Here is a 20,439-nt window from a genome sequence, read left to right on the forward strand (position 1 = left end):
AGTCAGCACATGGGTGGATGGGTGTAACGGGCCTCTTTAAAATAAAATAATTGGCTTGCTGTGGAGGAGGGATGGTGTTGGAAGATAGAGAAATGAGAGCCTAGCCAGATTTATGGAGGAACAGTTGTGTTGCTTCCCCTTCCTTTCTTTGACTCATACCAATCAACTGCTGGGTTACAATAAGCTGGAGAAAATGGCAATTGCAGTCTTTCATCATTAAACCACCCTGTTACCAGCCTCTCAGAGATTATTCTAGGCTATTTCCTCACAGGGCTAGCTTTGGTTGAACTTCAGGGATATAATGGTATACATTTGAAGGACTTTGTTTAATTTTAATTTTTTTTTGCTTAAATGGATTTTGATTCCACTCCCACCCCAACTTATTCTATGTTGAATCTATGACCAAAATCCCTAATGTCCGGATCACAGAATGGATGTTGGAAAAACAGGGACTGTCCTGATACCATTGTCAGCAACATGTTTCATATTGCTCAGTGAGGGAGTGATGGCCAATGGTATGTAAAGCTAGAGTGTCTGTGCTTAAGGAGGTAGTGGATGCAAATAAGGTTGGTGGGTACAAGTGAAAGGACCATTTTTGTAATGGCTTAATTTTAAAGAATCAGCTTCTGTTATTATTTATTTATTTATTTACTGTATTTCTATACCACCTTTCTTACCCCTGGGGGAATTCCACCCTGTCCAAGAAAATCTTAGAATGGCTGCTTTTTTCCCACTGCCCTTGTGTTAGCATTTGAGACTGCTGGTTTTATTGGTAATTTTCTTTTTAAAATTTTGATGCTATTGTATTTATTTTCTGAAATTTGCAGCATAATGTAGTGGTTTTAGCACTGTACTATAACACCCCACTCAGACATGAAATCCACTGTCAGCCTCAGAGGAAGGTAATGATGAATTCCATCTGAAAAAAAACCTGGCATGAAAACCCTTAAGTGTCATCATAGAGTGAAAATACCTTGAAGGCACACAACAAGAATATCACAGGCTGCTTCATCAGGTAAAATAATATTTAAGAAAAGAGTGAAACTGTTGTGCTAATGTTGTCTACATTTTGGATGCTGCAAGAAGCATTAGTAGATGTATATCAACCCTTAAGATGAATAAGAACGTAGGTAAAAGAAGATACTGGTTTCTTTATTCAAATTTACAAAGCAGCCCTGAAAAGTGCAATGGTAGATTGCACCTAGTAGCTTTTGTTTTCCTAAATGCTATTTTAACATCTTTGTCTAATTAGAAGATGTGATGCTTAAATACAGAGTAATGCACTTTACATCTTTTCGTATCCAATAATGGTATCATTGCTTTGTCTGTATTATTATTTTCAAACAAATATGTTTTTGCACACAATTCTCCTATGATTAAATTGTGTTTGTGTACCTTTTCAATGAACACATTTTTCAAATGTACACAGTTTTATCACACTTGTCTGTGTATGAGAGAACTGTTTTGCAAGTTCACAATATATAGAATTATGACTTCAAATCCTATTTGTATCTCTGGTTCTGAAGGGCATGATTTGGATAACACTGGCCAACACACATTCTGATGCCCCAAATGTTAGTCCTGATGTGCAGGTTCCAAAAATTACACCAGTTTCCCCCTATTGGCTCTAGTTTTTGAGATACAAAACATGTACCATTTACCAGCTGTCCACAGAAAATCATGATAACTAACCACATCTAAGAAACTAGAGCTGATACAGTCTATCTAATCAAATTTTCTGAATCAGTGCCCCAAATAACCCCAGGAGCCAAAAACCAAGACACCTAGATTCTAGATGAAAGCAACCTTGGAACATTTCACATTAAAAAAAGAGGAGGGGAAAAAATAAAAGTATCACAGTCATAGCTAGAGTTGCTCAAAGAACATAGAAGAAAGTCCAGAATTATGTGATTAATAACAGCATAAGAAGAGGAATGTTTTTGTTGTACATTCCTGGTTTATGAAATGTAAATACTTTCAGGGTGTTTAAAAAAAACCAGATTGAAATCATGTTATCCAGGGCCCATCCAGACAGTACCTTTATCCCAGGAGCTCGCACTTCAAAATGGAGAGTGGCCAAATGACATTCTCTGAAAACATGGGAGGAATCGCTACAAATGAGGAAAACCTTGGAATTAAAAGGTCCCCTTTTATCCCATTTCTGGCCAAAAGAAGTGCATCTTCATATGTGTGTGTGACCCTGCATTCCAAAAAACATGTGTTTTCCTTCCCTCCCCCCCCCCCCCCCCCCCGTGGAGACTGCTCCAGCTGATGTCCACTTTTAATCAGCTGTTTGGGCTGTCAAACCTACAAATAGATGATTTAAAGGAAGCACAAGCAGAGAGGCATTAGAACTCTCTGCAACTCCTTATTTTTACACTGTACAATATTAAATAGAGAAGAAGAGGGAGATTACAAGAGCAATGTTTATAATATTTGCCGCTTGCTCCAGGATGGGTGGGGGATTAATGAAGCGGCAGAATGGAAAGGGAGAGGGGCTCCGAGTACACTCTGAGGGTTTGTTTATGTTGAAGAAGAGGGGGGGGGGGCTGGAAGAGAGAAAGAGAAAGAGAGAGAAAAGGTGTTTGCAGCAATGGAGACAAGGAGGAGAGAGAAGAGTAGTGTGCATGCCGATGGTTTAATCACGGGAGGCCAGTGAAGGCAATGAGGGAAGAAAGCCCGGGATCAACAGGTCTGTATGTGGATCTGTTCTCAGGTCCCAGGTTTTTTTTTTTTGCCCCTGAGGTAAAACCCATGATTTGGTGTTATTTGAAAGCACCCCCAGAGCCTTTGGACTCTGCACCACTGTGCTAATCAAGATCTTTTACAGTTACTTTCTAATGGAACACATTTTAAAGTGCCCCCCACAATTTACTGCCATTTATGAGATATAAAATATTTACAGTTTGTTACATTACTCATTACATTCCTTGAAGTTATTTTTGTTTAATTTTGTTACCTTTTATGCTGCCGGGGGGGGGGGGGGTTGTTCAGGACGGGGACAAGACAGAAAAGAGAGAGGCGTAAACTTGAGAAAGTGCACGCAAAATGCATCTAACAGTACATTAAAATGTTTTCTATAACAGCTCTAAAAAGTAACTTATAAAGGTTACCCATTATGCCTTGCAAAAGCAATGCAGTTTCTGCTTATATTATTTTTTCACTTTCTTCCTTTTGGTGACATGCCTCCGAGGGTAAAGTAGGGAGAGGAATGAAGGTATTGACTCCAAAACAAACATTCTGCCCTTCACTATGAATTTTCCTTCAGTCAAGAAATGTACAGATTTTAGTCACACATTGAGTATTTAAAAATACAGTTTGGGCATCCACAGAAAACAAACAGACAAAGTGACTGAGGAAAGCAAACACAACAAATGATTCTTGGTGTCAATCATTGCCAATGCTTCATTCACAGCAATGCCAAAAATTTGGACACTGAAGAAAATTTCACTGGATGGCAGAATTCCTATGGAGAGAATTTCTTCAGTAGATGCACCCTCTGCTTTCCCCTTTAACCATGACATATATTATTTCCAAGTTCTTGTGATAACATGAAGATTGATTCTCCCAGAAAATATCATTTGATATCACAGAATCATAGAGAGACTTCTTGGGTCATCCAGTCCAACCCCCTGCCAAGAAGCAGGAAAATCCCCTGACAGGCTCCTAGGTTTGAGAAGACTTCTAGGTTTGAGAAGCTTGTTTGCCAGTGGTTTGAACAATTTGTTATGGCAGTTGAATACAAATAGAACTGAAATTAACTCTATCTGTGACCTATAAAGACATCTGCTGTAGTTTACATTCATAGTTTCTGTCTTAAGAGAACTCTGAGGATTTGTTTCAGTTATTCAAAAATAATCTCCAATTGAGACACTGGGGACTTTTTCAAATGGAGCAAACGTGTCTGGAGTTCTGTGAAGTAAGCAAGAAAATGATCCAAATGATAGTGTACCAGCCACAGTATGTTGTATCCTACTTTCTCTCCTTTTCCATAATATTCAGAACTCTTTTGATGCTACCTAAAATATGAGCTTTTTTAAATGAAGAAAAATCTGTTTGGTCACTGTATGCATTGTAATAATTGACTAAGGGCCCTTCCATACACTCATATAACTCAGAATATCAAGGCAGAAAATCACTCAACATCTGCTTTGAACTGGGTTATCTGTGTCCACACTGCCATATATTCCAGTTCAAAGCAGAAAATGTGGAATTTTATTCAGCTGTGTGGAAGGGGCCTAAGGCTCTGTAACCCAAGGTTCAAATTCTCACTCAGCCAGCAAAAAATCATGTAGCTCCTTTTCAGCCACAGAGGAAGGCAAAGGAAAGCTCTCTCTGAAAAAAAAAATCTTGCCAAGAAAACCTTATGGTTTACCCTAGGATAGCCATAAACCAGAAATTACTTGAAGGCACATAACAATTTCCTAAACCCCTCCCTATTTTCAACTTCTCTATTTTCTACTTTTCCAAGTTTCTTTTTAATATAGTATATATACGCACATGAGTATGTGTGTGTGTGTATTCATATAAATAACATCTCACTGGAGTATTATAAAGCAGAAGACTCTTCTGCTGGCAAAGATCACTCTGTTCCCCAGACAGACGCATGGGCGCACACACGGATCAAGGTCAACTTGAAGCTACAAGATTGGTAAAAGAGGAAATGCTGCTGGAAACTTTCCTCGGGTTGATTAGTGTACATGTGGTTGATCTTTTCAAACACAAGGACATACCTCATTTGCAAGATGGCAGTAAAAACAAACAAACAAACAAACAAACAAACAAACCCTGTAGCATTATAGCACAAACTTTAGTTGTGTTCCCATATTTCCTTTCTTGGAATAAGATCATCACAAGGTGTGTGTGTGAGATTGTGGGGGGATGGGGGGTGGACTGGGCATTTGCTCTCAATTTGATTTGAAGAAGACTATAATATTTGGAAAGCAGTTGGAATATTACTCCTAGGAAAGAAACATGTAAATAATCCTTTATTTTTATTGCATATGTAAGGCTGGAAAGTCACAGAAATGTGTACATATAGGTTTGGGTTTTATGGTTCTCTGTAGGTTGATAAATTGTTGGCTGCATTGGCAGGAATTGATGGGAACTGGGGTCCACAGGCTTTCTAACCCTGATTTAATCCACGACAAGTTGTGCTGCTCAGACCCCATCACACATTTGAACATTAAAATACATATTTTAAAAGACATAGTTTATAAATCATTGGAGAGCAGTGAACTGAATGTGCAGCAGTCTGAAATTAATTGTGATTTGCTTGCTCTCTACAACCTATGCATACTGTTAACATTAAACTTATAGTCTCATTAGACAGTACTTTGTCAGTAATGATTAGGAATATTAAGATACAGTTCAGGATGATAGTTTTTTTTAACCAGGGACTTTCAAGGAAACATTTACACACATGCACAAAAATCCAATATTCATAAAACTATGTGCCCTTTTAGAGTGCATAAAATAATATTGCAGCAGCCCTGTTTTTCTGCTTTATCAGGTTACTCTAAATCAATGTAAAGCTTAAGCAGATTTAGCCAGCAACTCATCTACAGCCTATGCAAAATGAAAACATCAGGGATGTAGTGAATAGCTGAACTCACTCTCTTTTCATTGGCTTGGCTGAAGGGATGTCACAGAACACTGAAGCAGGAATTGTGGGCAAAGTGATTGTAGAACTGAAGAAAAGAGGCAGAAATAAGGAGAAGTACCACATCTGAGTATTCTTTCGCTGAAAAAGCGTTATGAAGTTCATGGAGATCACCACAACATAATAGACAACTTGAAGGCATACACGGGGATAGATTGAAGATATAATATGTGAGATCAAAATGTACCTTAGCATAAGAGCAAAGTAAGAAGCAGAGGAGAAAAGAAAATACTGTATTCATTCAATTCTAAGACATCCACCCCCCCCCCCCCATAGCCTCTCTAAAAATGGGATTTGTCTTAGAATTGCAGTTGTCACATAAACACACCCACAGCTCTTTTCTGTTTGTGATACTGAAATTAGTGTGCATCTTGCAATTCATGGCATCTTAGAATAGAATTAATAGGGTAAGTGGGGCTACAGCAGAGATTAAGGATGAAATGGATGTGCAGTGATTTAATGTGAGGAGGGGATGGAAGGCTCTGGGAAAAAATAATGACACAGGATACAAGAATATGAGATGGAAAGGGAAGACTGGGGGAGAGAAAAGACATGAAGAGGGTGATGGAAGAGGGGACTAGGGAATTCCTGTCCTTTGCAAAGGTCATACAATATTGGGATTTCTACTTGTGCTTCCACTTTTCTGTGGCCCCTCTGATAGTATCCCTTTTCCCAAATATACCTGAGACGATTCTCTAAAAAAAATTGATGGTGCTTCAGTGGCTGAGTTTTCCACTAGAACAAATTGTACCAGTGGTGGAAGGAACAATGTATTCCAAAATATTTCTGTTTGTTGGTTTGCAGTGGATTCATGAACCAACAAATCAAGAAGTCATTGTTGTTGTTGGAACCAATCTAAGAAAGTTGTACACTAATTATCAGATTTTGTATGTCGTTATCAGTGTTTACTGTAAGCAGGGCAGGTTTTAACAACAGGAACTATGCCAGATCAAAATAAAATTCTGGGATACCTTCTATCACTATATTTATTTGTAGTGTGCATTATGATATTCCTGTATCTCATTATTTACAGTTACAGTATGATGAACTGTCAGCTAAATTCTAACAGGCGATTAGTTATAAAGCTCCATTAACAGATATGTTAAGCCTTGGATTTTTTTTAAATGAGTAGGAGAAGCAGACCCCAGTTGCTTAATTTACGCTCTTAAAATTCTCATTTGTAATCCACAAGGCATTCTCAATATTCCTAGTGAATACTAAAATTTACTTGGCTAATAAGTATACACATTGCTGGTAAACAAAAAATAATAAACTCTGCAAATACCTTGGATATGCATATGTTTTAAGTGCTAATTTGGTATCTCCGGGGGCTCATTCAATGATTTATCCTTATCTTTTCAACTTGCATAATTCTTATAAATCTTTCAAGTGATAAACCTTTGGTACTTAAAGGGAAGGATGCCTGAAGAAGAAAGAGATTCAGAGTACATTTACTTTTTTACCATTTTTTTTGCCACGCTTGCTATTTTTATCTTGGTTCTTTGTATTAAAGGAATTGAAGAGAAGAAAAAAGACTTCAGGAAGCTAGTAATTAATCACACGACAAAAATCCATGGAGATTTGAGACTGATGAAGTCGGAACAAGGTTTATTAGATTGCAATAGAGTGTAGGCTATGAACTGGATGTACACTGAAAGCTGTAAATACTTTTTTCCTTTGTATATACATATAATAAATGATCATACAAAATGGTAATGTTCAGAATCCTGATGAACTAATTTAAAAGAGTGGAAATCATGCTTTTGACATATAATGAGTAAACAACAAGAGAATCAAGAGAGTCTAGCAACACTTTAAAGTCTCACAAATTTTATTCGGCATACATTTTGCTGGACTGCAGCCCCTTTCATCTTATGAAAATGAGCTGCTGTCTACAAAAGCTTATGCCTAAGAAATCATGAGAGTCTTTAAGGTGACACTAAATTCTTTTTTGGTTGTACTGCATTGGGCTACTATGGTTATACCTGAGGAAATGTATGCAAATGTATTTCCATATATATATATTAGATGTGGGCTGATTTTGAGGACATAGGTTTAATTTACATAGGTGTGAAACTTAGAACAGCTAAATAGAAAGCACAAGAACTGTATCAGCAGCAATGAGTTTCTCAGTATCCATGGTCAGGTCATATCTTCTTAACCATGACTTTTGCACCATTGACACATCTCATTTACCATGCAGCAAATGAACAAATCAATATGTTCAGACCCATGGTGATGATGTCCTTTCCAGACTCCCACATCTTACATGTAACATTATAAATCAATGAACCGTAGTAGATTATTGAACTGGACTTCTTAGACACCACTGGCATCACTAAGAATATGTGAATTGCATCAAATGATACCACCAGAGTGGGTGATGTCAAATGACTATAACTTTTTTGGTGTGGTGTTTCAGCATAAATTTGTTATTTTTAATATAAATTTCTCTTCAATTAGATATAACTACATAAACTTTTTTTGTAAACCCAGCTTATATTTATGGCATCAGTATATCTACAGGGTAAAAACTTTATGCCAATTTATTTGTTGAACCTTCTAATGTAGGTTGGGCAGAGCTATCATTATCACCCAATTACAGTGCCAATCCTAATAATAATAATATTAAGAATAATAATATTAATAAGAAGAAGAAGAAGAAGGGAAGTAATTTGGGAGAAAAGGATGAAATACACTTATGCCTCAGATCTACAAGAGAATCTGTTAAAAATGATGCATAGGTGGTATATGACCCCAAAAAAATTAGGATTAATGTACAAACAGATGAATACAAATTGTTGGAAATGCAAAAATCACGAGGGATCCTTTTACCACATGTGGTGGACATGTGAAAAAGCGAAGAACTATTGGCAAATGATCCACCTTGAATGCAAAAAAATATTAAAAACAGAATTTCAATTGCAACCCGAGCTTTACTTACTAGGGATGTTTGACTCAGAACTACTGAAGGATGAAAATAAGGAAAAACTTCTCACTTTTCTTACCACGGCGGCAAGAATGGTTTATGCCAAGATGTGGAAGCAGGAAAACACACCGACTAAAATAGATTGGATTGCTAAAATAAAAGATATCAAGGACATGGATGAACTTACATACTGGCTCAGACAATGGAAGGGTCGAGTTATTAACTTTACTGACTGGTCGGTATTGCAAGAGTATTTAGAAAATAAAGAAAATTGGTCTGGAAACTGAGAAAGAAGGAGATTAGAAGATATAAAATGTATAAAGCATATGTTTATATACTAATATGATGATTTATGATACATTAGACTGTGAAAGACTAAATAGCTTATTGGATAGTACAAAGTAAGATGAATGGAGGTCACTTTAGGGTGTTGGGTTGTTGTTTTTTTTTCCTCTTTCTTTTTTCTCCTTTTCTTATGTTTCGGTTTGGATATTGAGCATTTACTTGATGTCTAACTGTACTTTTCTCTTGTTTTATTGTATACGGTTGAAAATTTGAATAATAATAATAATAATAATAATAAAAATAAGAAGAAGAAGAAGAAGAAGAAGAAGAAGAAGAAGAAGAAGAAGTTTATTTTTACCCCGCCACATACTCGGGGTGGCTCACAGAAGCATTACGAAGTGCTGCACTCAAACAACAATACACGATATAAAACAATATAAATCTAAAAACAACGAATGTACATAAACCCATCTGATAAAATTCATAATACCAATTTTCTGGTATTTTAGCTACAATATTGTATTGTAATCTAGTATGAGGTCCATGAGGGTGATAGCATGAGTTACCACATTGGGTGACACTACCCCTCCTGTTAGAACCAGGTGTTAGACTATGTTGTGCAATGTAATTCATGGGAGGGCCTTGTCTCTTTCATATCAAATTAACTCAGAGAATTGTTATATAGATAAATGCAGTGGAAGAGAGTTGCATGTGCTATTTTTGGTTTATTGGAGATAAACATTCCAGTTAACCAACTCTTTAAATGTTCTGAGCATAATGGCATGGAAAACAGGAAGACAGTAACTCCAGGGCTCCCCACCTGGAGACAGTCTACCAAATCTTGATTGTTTCCTAGAAATGTACACATTCTTCATGAAGATATGCAATTATTTATGTATGCATTTGCATAAACATTTTAAAAGTTAATTAAAGAGCAAAACACTCTTGCTGGCTAACCAAAGCCAGAGTTCAAATGTATATAGTTTTTTTATTATGACTGAAGATGACAAATCCGAATTAAAAAAACTGAGGACTTTATTGTCAAAATCCACATTTTGGTCTGCAACAAGGGAGAGAAAGATGCTGCTCCAACATTTCCCACCATTCACTATGCTGGACATCTAAAAGCCTCATAAATCTCACTGACAGAATCAGAGAACTATAGGGTTGGATGATATCACAAGAGCCATCCAATCCCAACTCCCTTACACTCATTTCCTATAATACAAAATAATGTTAATTTTATCATAACTTCTTATCTTTTTACAACATTAGTATTTATGAATTTACTGTTGAGCTTTAGAAAAAAATGTGTTCAAAGATAAATGACCATTGGCACAGGACACCCTAGCAAAAGAAAATACTTTTCCAATGCTCGATTTGTTCAGCCAAAAGGCAGCCATTGCTCGGTATGATATATTACTAAGCACAAGTTACATGATATTGTTTGAAGCTGAATAAGCAAAATAAATGGAAAGTAATACCTCAAGACTTTCTGGTAGGTTTGTTTTATGCTTCTATTTTTCTTTTCTGCTTATGGACAAGTTCAGATGTGATCTCACTGCCATTTAGGCACTTTCCAAGTTCTTCACTAAAATGTATTGCTATTGCATAATTGTAATATTATACATCCATGCAAGACGATAGGACATCTGCACATAGAAACCATGAGAGGGAAGCCCACTATACATGTTTTATGTGTTGTTGAAGGCTTTCATGGCCGGAATCACTGGAAAACACCCAACAACCCACTATACATGTTTTATTTGTCATGTGGGCTATGGTTGTGGGGAATCTATAGGGAGCAAAGGGAAACTGATCATCTTTTAACAGGGTGATGGTTAAGATCATTATGCCTTTAAGTATATTGGTGATATCTTGGTGACACCATGTAGTTGTGATGAAATGCACTTCGTTCCAATGCTTTCAGCACAACTGATTTCACGAGGTGCCAATGTGGAGTTTTGAACCATTCATGATTTGGATTCCATCAATGCATCTAGAGTTCAGTGAGATATTGTTGGATAATTTCATGTTCCAAGTAGTGTCCCTTTTTATCATTGTGCTAGTGTGATCCCATGTATGGCAATTTCATTCAGATATTTTGTCAGTCCATTTTGTATTGCTCCCAGAGCACTTGTCACTATCAAAACCACAATTATTTTATTTTCTCATTAATTGTCTGAACACTCTGTAGATCACATCAGGTAAATTCTCTGTTGCTATTTTCCCCTACTTTCTCCCTAAAACTGTGATATCAGATGGGTTAAAAAAACTTAAAGCAGATACAGATAAAACATACATGAATGAAAACACAGCATCACTGTCTTTATTACATGTGTCTAAATGGGTTGGACAAATTTTGCACTGTAGATGGCTGTAATTTTAATTTAAATTACCCAGCACAACAAGATTTCTTTCCCTTGGTGACTTGGTGTTTAGGCCTGTTTCTGGGGTTATCTGGGGCAGCGGTTCTTACAATTGCATTGGAGAGAGTGAATTAGATCTAGTATTTTTAGATATGGTAATCATGATTTTTATGGGCAAGCAGATGGTGCCTGGTATATGGCATATGTTCTGTATCTCAAAAACTAGAGTTGATAGCGGAAAACCGGTATAAATTTTAGAACCAGCAGGTCAAATATACCCAGAAACAAGTCTAACAGTTGAGACACCAAAATGTGTGCTGGCCAGTGCACAAACCCCTTTGTTTGAAGTTTTTGTGTGTGTCTGGAGCGACTGGTTTGAGAGTACCAGAGAGAACAAGGAAAACTACAAAAAGAACCAAAACAAAGGGAAAAGGATTAAATCCCTTTAAAAACACATACTTAAGGCTGGTCTCCCCTTTGCAGACAGATTCAGTTGACCTTCTCATCCCTATCTTTTTTCATGTCAGGAGTGACTTGAGAAACTGCAAGTTGCTTCTGGTATGAGATAATTGACCATCTGCAAGGACATTGCCCAGGGGACACCCAGATGTTTTGATGTTTTACCATCCTTGTGGGAGGCTTCTCTCATGTTCCCTAAGGGGGAGCTAGAGCTGACAGAGGGAACTCAACCCGCTCTCCCTGGATTGAACCTCCGACTTGTTGGTCTTCAGTCCTGCAGGCACATGGGTTTAACTCATTGTGCTACTGGGGGCTCCTTTATTTTGAAGTGCATTCAAAATACATGGCACTAGGTGCACAACTTATGTAAACAGAGATAACAAATGAAGCACTTTCCTGGAAGTGTGCAACCTTGACATTTCATTGGATTCCATAGCTCAGACTTCAAGGAAAAACAAGGACTTTTGGGTTCATCTTTTGTGGCTCTCAGGGCCCTTCCAGACAGGACCTATATCCCAGGATCTGATCTCAGGTTTTCTCCTTTAAACTGTATTATATGAGTCCACACTGCCAGAAAACCTAGGATCAGATCCTGGGATATAGGGCCTGTCTGGAAGAACCTTCAGTCAGATTTTTTGGGCTGTCCCCTTTCCAATGCACCTGATATTCTCTCTCTCCCCTCAGTAGGCCAGCATCCAAATTGACATTTGAGTTGAAAAAGAAAATGAACTTGATAATACAGTACACATACAGTACACATTCATCTAGTCATTTCACCACAATCATGCTTGATATAAAGGTGTATTAAGAAAATTAGACAACACAGCAAAGCTTTCCAGACATTTCATGTTGGTGACAAGACAAGCATCACTTCGCGACATGATAATTCAGTTTTACGAGCAATCCGGAAGTTAAACGAACCCTTTATAAGAGATGTAGACACATACAGAAACTGAAATAATAAAAAGTATGGGAACACAACCTATCTCATGCAAAGGGGTTACTGTGAATTTTCCGGGCTGTATGGACATGTTCCAGAAGCAGTTTCTCCTGACGTTTCACTGACATCTATAGCAGGCATCCTCAGAAGTTGTGAGGTTTATTGGAACTAGGCAAGTGGGGTTTATATATCTGTGGAATGTCCAGGATGGGAGAAAGAAATCTTGTCTGTTTGAGGCAAGTGTACATGTTGCAATTGGCCAGCTTGATTAGCACTGACTAGCCTTGCAGCTTCAAAGCCTAGCTGGTTGCTGCCTGGGGGATTCTTTGTTGAAAGGTGTTAGCTGGCCCTGATTGTTCCTTGTTTGGAATTCCCCTGTCTTTTGAGTGTTGTTCTTTATTTACTGTCATGATTTTTGAGTTTTTAAATACTGCTAGCCAGATTGTGTTCATTTTCATGGTTTCTTCCTTTCTGTTGAAATTGTCCACATGCTTGTGGATTTCAGTGGCCCCTCTGTGTAGCCTGATATTGTGGTTGTCAGAGTGATCCAGCATTTCTGTGTTCTCAAATAATACGCTGTGTCCAGGTTGGTTCATGAAGTGCTCTGCTAAGACTGACTTCTCTGATTGAGTTAGTCCGCAGTGACTTTCATGTCCCCTGATTCATGTTTGGTGGTCCCTATGTAGACTCATCCAAAGCTGTATACTGTACAGTAGACTCCTTCATAGGTGAGAGGATCCCTTTTGTCCTTTGCTGAATGAAGCATTTTCCTAGTGGGTCTGTAGATAGCTTGTAGTTTGTGATTCTTCATCGGCTTCCCTATGTGGTCAATGTTTCCCTTGATGTATGGTAAGAACACTTTTTCTATGCGTGGATCTTTGTCTTGACTCTTGTGGCTTGTTCTCAGTCTTGCAGCTCTTCTGATGTCTGTGGTGGAGTATCCATTGAGCCCGGTTTAGGTGGTTCAGCTCCCCTTGGAGGAGGTGGGCTTCGCAGATTCTTTTGACAGTGAAGGGGCAGCGATGCAGGGACACTCCAAATACACAAGCTTAGGAGTCTTCTCAACGGCCCAATGTAGCCAGCCATGCAAGGAAGAAGCCATAAGTTGGATTCTTACTACAAAGGCTTTATTGTGGACCTAGTAATATCGACAAACAAGCATGCAGAATGCAATCAAAGTGTTTGTCGCAACCATCAATGGGGCTGCAGGCAGGGTTTTAATCATTTTTTGGCATACACATTCTCATTGGTTCCCAAAGACAAATCATTTCATTGGTCTAAGCTAGCTCATGAGTTGTTTATGATTTTGATTGACATAGTAGGACAGGTGGGAACCTAATCTGCTTTTTTGGGAAATATTTTGGTTTCTTTGCCCTGCAACATGGTCTGCCAGGGCTCTACAGCATATCTCATGCAAATCTTTCATTTATATTTTTAAAAAATATATGATTTGCAAGAAAATTACAGACATTTCCAAGACTTTGGTCATATCTCATTAGCTGCACACTGCAGCCCACACAGAGTTTGGAAAGCTCTGCTGTAGAGGACAATTTATTTATTAACTAGCCATCCCCTGCCACACGGTGCTGTGGCCCAGTTTGTGTGTGTGTGTGTGTGTATATATATATATATGTGTGTGTGTGTGTGTTTCCATATCTATATGTGCTTTTGCACATGCATTGTAATGTATTTTTTATTATTTTGGGGCTTTTTAAGTCTCTTCTGCTGTGTTTTTCAGTATTTTTATGAGTGATGGTCACTCATTGGCCTGATAGATGTCTTGTGTCCAAATTTGGTGTCAATTCATCCAGTGGTTTTTGAGTTATGCAAATCCCACAAACAAACACTACAATTTTATTTATATAGATTAGCCATTCCCTGTGTGTGTGGTTTTGTGATGCGTTGTAAGGTATTTGTTTATTTTTTTGGCTTTTTAAGTCTCTTCTGCTGTTTTTCCAGTATTTTCATGAGTGATGGTCACTCGTTGGCCTGATAGGTGTATTGTGTCCAAATTTGGTGTCAATTCGTCCAGTGGTTTTTGAGTTGTGTTAATCCCACAAATGAACATTACATTTTATATATAGACTAGCTGTCCCCTGCCACGCGTTACTGTGGCCCACATGGCTGTTCTGTGTGGGAGTTTTGGCCCAATTCTATCGTTGGTGGGGTTCAGAATGCTCTGTGATTGTATGTGAACTACAAATCCCAGCAACTGCAACTCCCAAATGTCAAGATTCTATTTTCCCCAAACTCCCCCAGTGTTCACATTTGGGCATATTGAGTATTCATGTAGAGTTTGGTCCATTGTTTGAGTCCACAGTGATTTCTGGATGTAGGTGAACTACAACTCCAAAACCAAAGGACACTGCCCACCAAACTCTTCCAGTATTTTCAGTTGGTCATGGGAGAACTGTGTGCCAAGTTTGGTTCAATTCCATCGTTGGTGAGGTTCAGAATGCTCTTTGATTGTACATAAACGACAAATCCCATAAACTACAACTCTCAAATGACAAAATCATTTTTTTTGAGTGAAGGACATACACTGGACTGTTAGGTGTATTGTATCCAAATTTGGTGTCAATTCGTCCAGTGGGTTTTGAGTTCTGTTAATCCCACAAACGAACATTACAATTTTATTTAGAGATAAGGGGATTGACAGGGAAGTCGTCTGTACACCTCTGTGACTTGGGGGAGGGAAATGAGGATGGGTGGCATCATGCAACGTTTCAAACAGAAACAAGACACCAAATAAAAGGGAATCCTTGAATGGGGGAGCAAGCATCTCTCCCCCTCCCCTCCTCCTTCTCCTCTTTCTTCTTCTAAGTTTATTATTATGATTTTCTTTTTAAACCGGGTTGGTTGCACGGCGTGTTCTTGGAGAATATAAAGGGGGGAGGAAGCCAAGGAGTCTCTCTCTCTCTCTCTCTTTGCAAACCCATTGGCTGACAGGCAGGGACGAGGCGGAGTGTGTCAGAGAGAGAGAGAGCGCGCGCTTGTCTTGGGAAAGTGTGCTTTCTTTGGAGGGGGAAGCACGGGGCGCAGCGTCTCTCTCGACGTCTGGGAAACATGGAATAAGACAAATCCCTCCCAACCATAAATAAATAAAGGAGGAGAAAAGATGGGATGGGAGAGAGAGAGAGAGAGAGAGAGAGAGAGAGAGAGTAAGAAAGAGAGAGAGAGAGGAGGGAGGTCCTTCCTGGAGCGGGTGGTCCAGCTGGAGAGAGAGAGAGAGAGAGAAAGGAGTGACGTCACCGGACACCTCCCCCCCCCCTTTCCTTAACACAGGAACGCAGAGGGAGATTGCAAACGGGGCTCCGCGCGCTCTGGCTCGTGCGTAAGGAGTGCGCGCGCGCGCTGGAAAAAGGAGAGCGCGTCTTCTTTTTTTTCTCCCCGGGTCTCTCCTCCTTTTCCTTTAGTCTGTGGTCCAAATTGCAAGAGAAGGAAGACGAGGGGCAGCGGAGGCTGGCTGGCTCCCTTTATCTCCCTCAAAGGGCTCCTCTTGCCCCCATAGAACTCTCTCAACCTTGCCCACTTCGCCTTCGCCTTTGCGTTTTTTTCCCCCGTTGCCAAAAGCTTTAATTTTTTGCGCGCGCACGCTCTCGGCAGCCTTCCCCTCTCCGGGCCAGAGGATGGAACCCTAACGCCACTCCTCATCATCCTAATCATCCTCCTCCTCCTCATCAGACATAGTAATCAAAAGCAAACGCCATACACCGAGGGACGGGTAGACGTTAGGAGGAGGCAGGCAAGGCGGGAGGAAGAGCATCCTTCCCTCCAACCTTACCCAGAGGAGACTCTCAAAAGGAGAAAGAAGGGCTTCCTTTTCTTTCCTTCCTGTTTTATTTTCCCATTTCCACCTTCTCCCAACTTGCCCTTTTGGCGTTGCACTTGGAGGAGGAAGCAAAACAACAAAAAAAGTATTTCCCCCCATTTTTTTGAGAAGGAAAAGAGTAGCCCAAAAGGGTGGGCCTCCCTTTTTTGGCCAGTGAGTGCAAGGCCAGAGTTGCAATTGCAAAAAAAGGGGGCAAGAAGAGGAGAAGAGGAGCGAGGAAAAGGAGGAGGAGAGGGAAGAGAGGAGAGGAAGGAGGGAGGGAAGGAAGGAGGGGAGGGGAGAGCAGAGCGGGAGGCAGCGAGAGAAGCAGCAGCAGCAGCCAGGAGAGCGGAGGAGAAGAAGAAGGAAGGAGGAGAAGAAGAAGGAAGGAGGAGGAGAAGAAGGAGGAGAAGAGCCCGCGAGGAGGAAGCAAGCAAGCAAGCAAGCAAGCAAGCGGCTCAGGCTCTGTCTCTCCGTGCGGATGCCTCGGACTCTTCTCTCCCACTTTCCCGCCTCGGAGGGAGCCGTCCCCGTCTATACAGCTTGGGTTTTGGATTAAATCCGGCGCCCGAGAGGCGAGCGACAGCAGCAGGAGGAGGAGGAAGAGGAGGAGAAGGGAGAAGCAGGAGAGGAGGAAGCGCAGGCGGCGGTGGCAGCACTTCACCCCAGCAAGAGGAGGAAAAGAAGGAGAAGAAAAGGCGGCAGGAAGCACAACAACAACAACAACAATAACCCCTCTGAGACCAAGGACTTGGTCAGCGGCGGCGTTGGGGCTGCTGCTGCTAGGAATAAGGGGCTGCCAGCATGACCAGGTAATCGCCTCCTGCCTTCCTTGTCCTCTTGCTTTTGACCCATTTCTTCCATCCTTGCATGCATGGGCAATGGCACTGCTCCCTTCCAGGCTCCCTTCACCAAGGATGGGGGCTACTTGGGCTTTCCCCACAGTCAAGCTCAGCCATAGGGAGGTTTTGGGTGCCTCTCCACTTTGGAATGGATGCACTTTGGACACACAACTATCCTTGCTCTGTGTTATCAGGGGCGTTGCATTTTAGTTTGACAAGCTCTTGAGTCTTCTCTCTCTGCTTCACCAAACTAGATATTCCAGGCAGTCAAAGCATCCTTGGGTTGTCTTTGTGTGCATCTCCGCTGTGGAATGGATATGGTTTGGACATCACTTGAACTGCTCATTCTGTATGTTATGGCATCAGGGGTGTTGTAGTTTAGTTTGCCCAGCTCTTGAGCCTCCTTTCTCTGCCTCACCAAACCAGATATTCCATTATTTCAAAGCAAAGAGCCCAGGCAGCCAAAGCATCCTTGGGTAGTCTTTGGGTGCATCTCCGTTGTGGAATGGATATGGTTTGGACACCACTTGAACTGCTTATGCTGTATGTTATGGCATCAGGGGTGTTGTAGTTTAGTTTGACAAGCTCTTGAGCCTCCTCTCTCGGCCTCTCCAAAGTAGACATTCCATTATTCCATAGCAAATACCCCTCGCAATCAAAGCAGCCTTGGGGAGGCTTTGGGTGCATCTCCACTTTGGAATGGATGCAGTTTGGACACCACTTGAACTGCCCTTGCTCTGTACTGTGGCATCAGGGGCATTGTCATTTAGTTTGACAAGCCCTTGAGCCTCCTCTCTCTGCCTTGCCAAAACTAGATATTCCATTATTCCAAAGCAAAGAGCCCAGGCATTCAAAGCAGCCTTGGGTAGGCTTTGGGTGCATCTCCAGCTACTCTGGGTTTCCCAACAGTGAAGCCCAGCCTTGGGGAGGCTTTGGGTGCATCTCTGCTCTGGAATGGATGCACTTTGGACACCACTTGACCTGTTCTTGCTCTGTATTATGACACCAGGGGTGTTGTAGTTTAGTTTGACAAGTTCTTGAGCCTCCTCTCTCTGCCTCACCAAACTAGACATTCCATTATTCCAAAGCAAAGAGCCCAGGCAGTCAAAACAGCCTCGGGGAGGCCTTGGGTGCATCTCCTGTTACTATGGCTTTCCCCATAGTGAAGCCCAGCTTTGGGAGGCTTTGGGAGCATCTCCACTTTGGAATGGATGAGGTTTGGTCACCACTTGAACTGCCCATGCTCTATGTTATGGCATCAGGGGTGTTGTAGTTTAGTTTGACATGCCCTCTCTCTCTGCCTCACCAAACTATACATTTCATTATTGCATAACAAAGTGCTGAGGCACTCAAAGCAGCCTTGGGGAGGCTTTGGGTGCATCTCCAGATACTTTTGGTTTTCCAACAGTGAAGCCCAGCCTTGGGGAGGCTTTGGGTGCATCTCCACTTTGGAATGGATGCAGTTTGGACACTGCTTGAACTGCCTTTGCTTTGTAATATGGCATTAGGGGTGTTGCAATTTAGTTTGGCAAGCCCTTGAGCCTCTTCCCTCTGCCTCACCAAACGATACATTCCATTATTCCATAGCAAAGAGCCCGGGCACTCAAAGCAGCTTTGGAGAGGCTTTGGGTGCATCTTCACTGTGGAATGGATGCCGTTTGGACACCGAACTGCCCTTGCTTTGTATCATGGCACCAGGGGTGTTGTAGTTTAGTTCTACAAGCCCTTGAGCCTTCTCTCTCTTCCTCACCAAACTACACATTCCATTATTCCATAGCAAAGAGCCTGGGCACTCAAAGCAGCCTTGGGGAGACTTTGGGTGCATCTCCACTTTGGAGTGCATGCAGTTTGGACACACAACTGTCCTTGCCCTGTGTCATGGCATCAGGGGTGTTGTAGTTTAGTTCTACAAGCCCTTGAGCCTTCTCTCTCTGCCTCGCCAAACTACACATTCCATGATTCCTTAGCAAAGAGCCCAGGCACGCAAAGCTGCATGAATTTGAAAAAAGAAAAAAGGAATTGGATGGTTTGGTGTATTATCCATTGCTTAGTGTCATGAGTGAGAGAAGTCTATATATACTTTATGGATGTGCAAAAAGGCAGGGCTGTTGTTGATAGTTGAGACCCCCAGTGATGCTGATCATAGCTTTGGGAAGCGAAGGAGAGCGAGGAATTCTAGTGAAGAAAGCTGTTGACACTGAGAACACTGGTGTCTGGATCCCCACAACGAGCCCAGATGTTCAAAGGGAAAGGGCTCGTTTGTGTTATTTTTAGAGGAATCAAGGGCAGGACTTCTGCTCATGGGTTTACACGATCTGCAGGGTATTTGTGGCAAACTTGTTTGATCTGTGCTCTTCTTAGACGGCAGTGCTGCTTAACTCCTTTCATGCGGCTTTCTTGGATTTCAAGGTTGCTTCCCAAACATTTTGTGCTGGATTTTATTTTGACTGTTCACTCAGCTTACCTCCTCATAATCCGGCTGCCTCATAAGTCAAGATCACTCCAGATAGACAGCTCTTTTTGCCCTGGTTTGGTTCTGCTGGGGTTCGGCTTCTCTACAGGTTACTTTGGAGGAGAACTGTGTCACTGCAATCCATTGTTTCAAGATATTGTGTATGTCTTAAAATCCAGAAGTATATTTATCACTAATTTCTCTGTAAAGACATACAGCTTGATTTTACATGTTTGATGGGTTTTGGGGGAGAGTGTTCGTCTCAGTGGCATCCCTTGTGAGTTGGTGCAGTATTTCAGCATGGGATGAGCACTGGTTTTGAGTTGGGATGTGTTCCTGTTTTCATGATTAGAGTGGTTTTTGTTCGTGCCTGTAATTTTGTAAATAACATGGGAAGTTGTGATGGTGACCTTTCCGTCAACTGGCTTTTGGGAAGTCCTCTGCATGGACAAAACAATGTTTTTTGTTTTTTAAACAAGGACATCTTCCCTCTTAACCTTGGCATTTTGTTAAGGGGCAGAAAATGTTTGTTTTTGATGTCTGCTTAGAAGGCTTTCGGTGTTTGATGTTCTTAGTTTGAGATGTAAATGAAACTTTAAAGAGGGTTTTTTGAGGGAAAGAATACAGCTTTGTCATGACAACAAATATAAACCTTAGAAGAGAAACAAACTAAAGGTCTTCAGTCTGAAA

The 20,439-nt window shown here is 40.8% G+C and overlaps 1 protein-coding gene across 48 annotated transcripts in view; it reads left to right on the plus strand.

The window, feature by feature from the left end:
• Positions 1-20,439, plus strand: part of PTPRD (protein tyrosine phosphatase receptor type D) — a 1,485,253-nt gene that overhangs the window by 1,035,603 nt on the left and 429,211 nt on the right. For 2 of the 48 annotated variants that reach the window (XM_060762314.2, XM_060762312.2), the window contains exon 1: positions 15,971-17,267. The exons of the other annotated variants lie outside the window; for them this stretch is intronic. The gene's annotated coding sequence lies outside the window, so the exon portion shown is untranslated. Of the gene's footprint in view, positions 1-15,970; positions 17,268-20,439 lie in introns of those variants that run through there. 48 annotated transcript variants of the gene reach the window in all.

The sequence above is a fragment of the Anolis sagrei genome, chromosome 2, assembly GCF_037176765.1.
Source record: "Anolis sagrei isolate rAnoSag1 chromosome 2, rAnoSag1.mat, whole genome shotgun sequence".
Lineage (NCBI taxonomy): Eukaryota > Metazoa > Chordata > Lepidosauria > Squamata > Dactyloidae > Anolis > Anolis sagrei.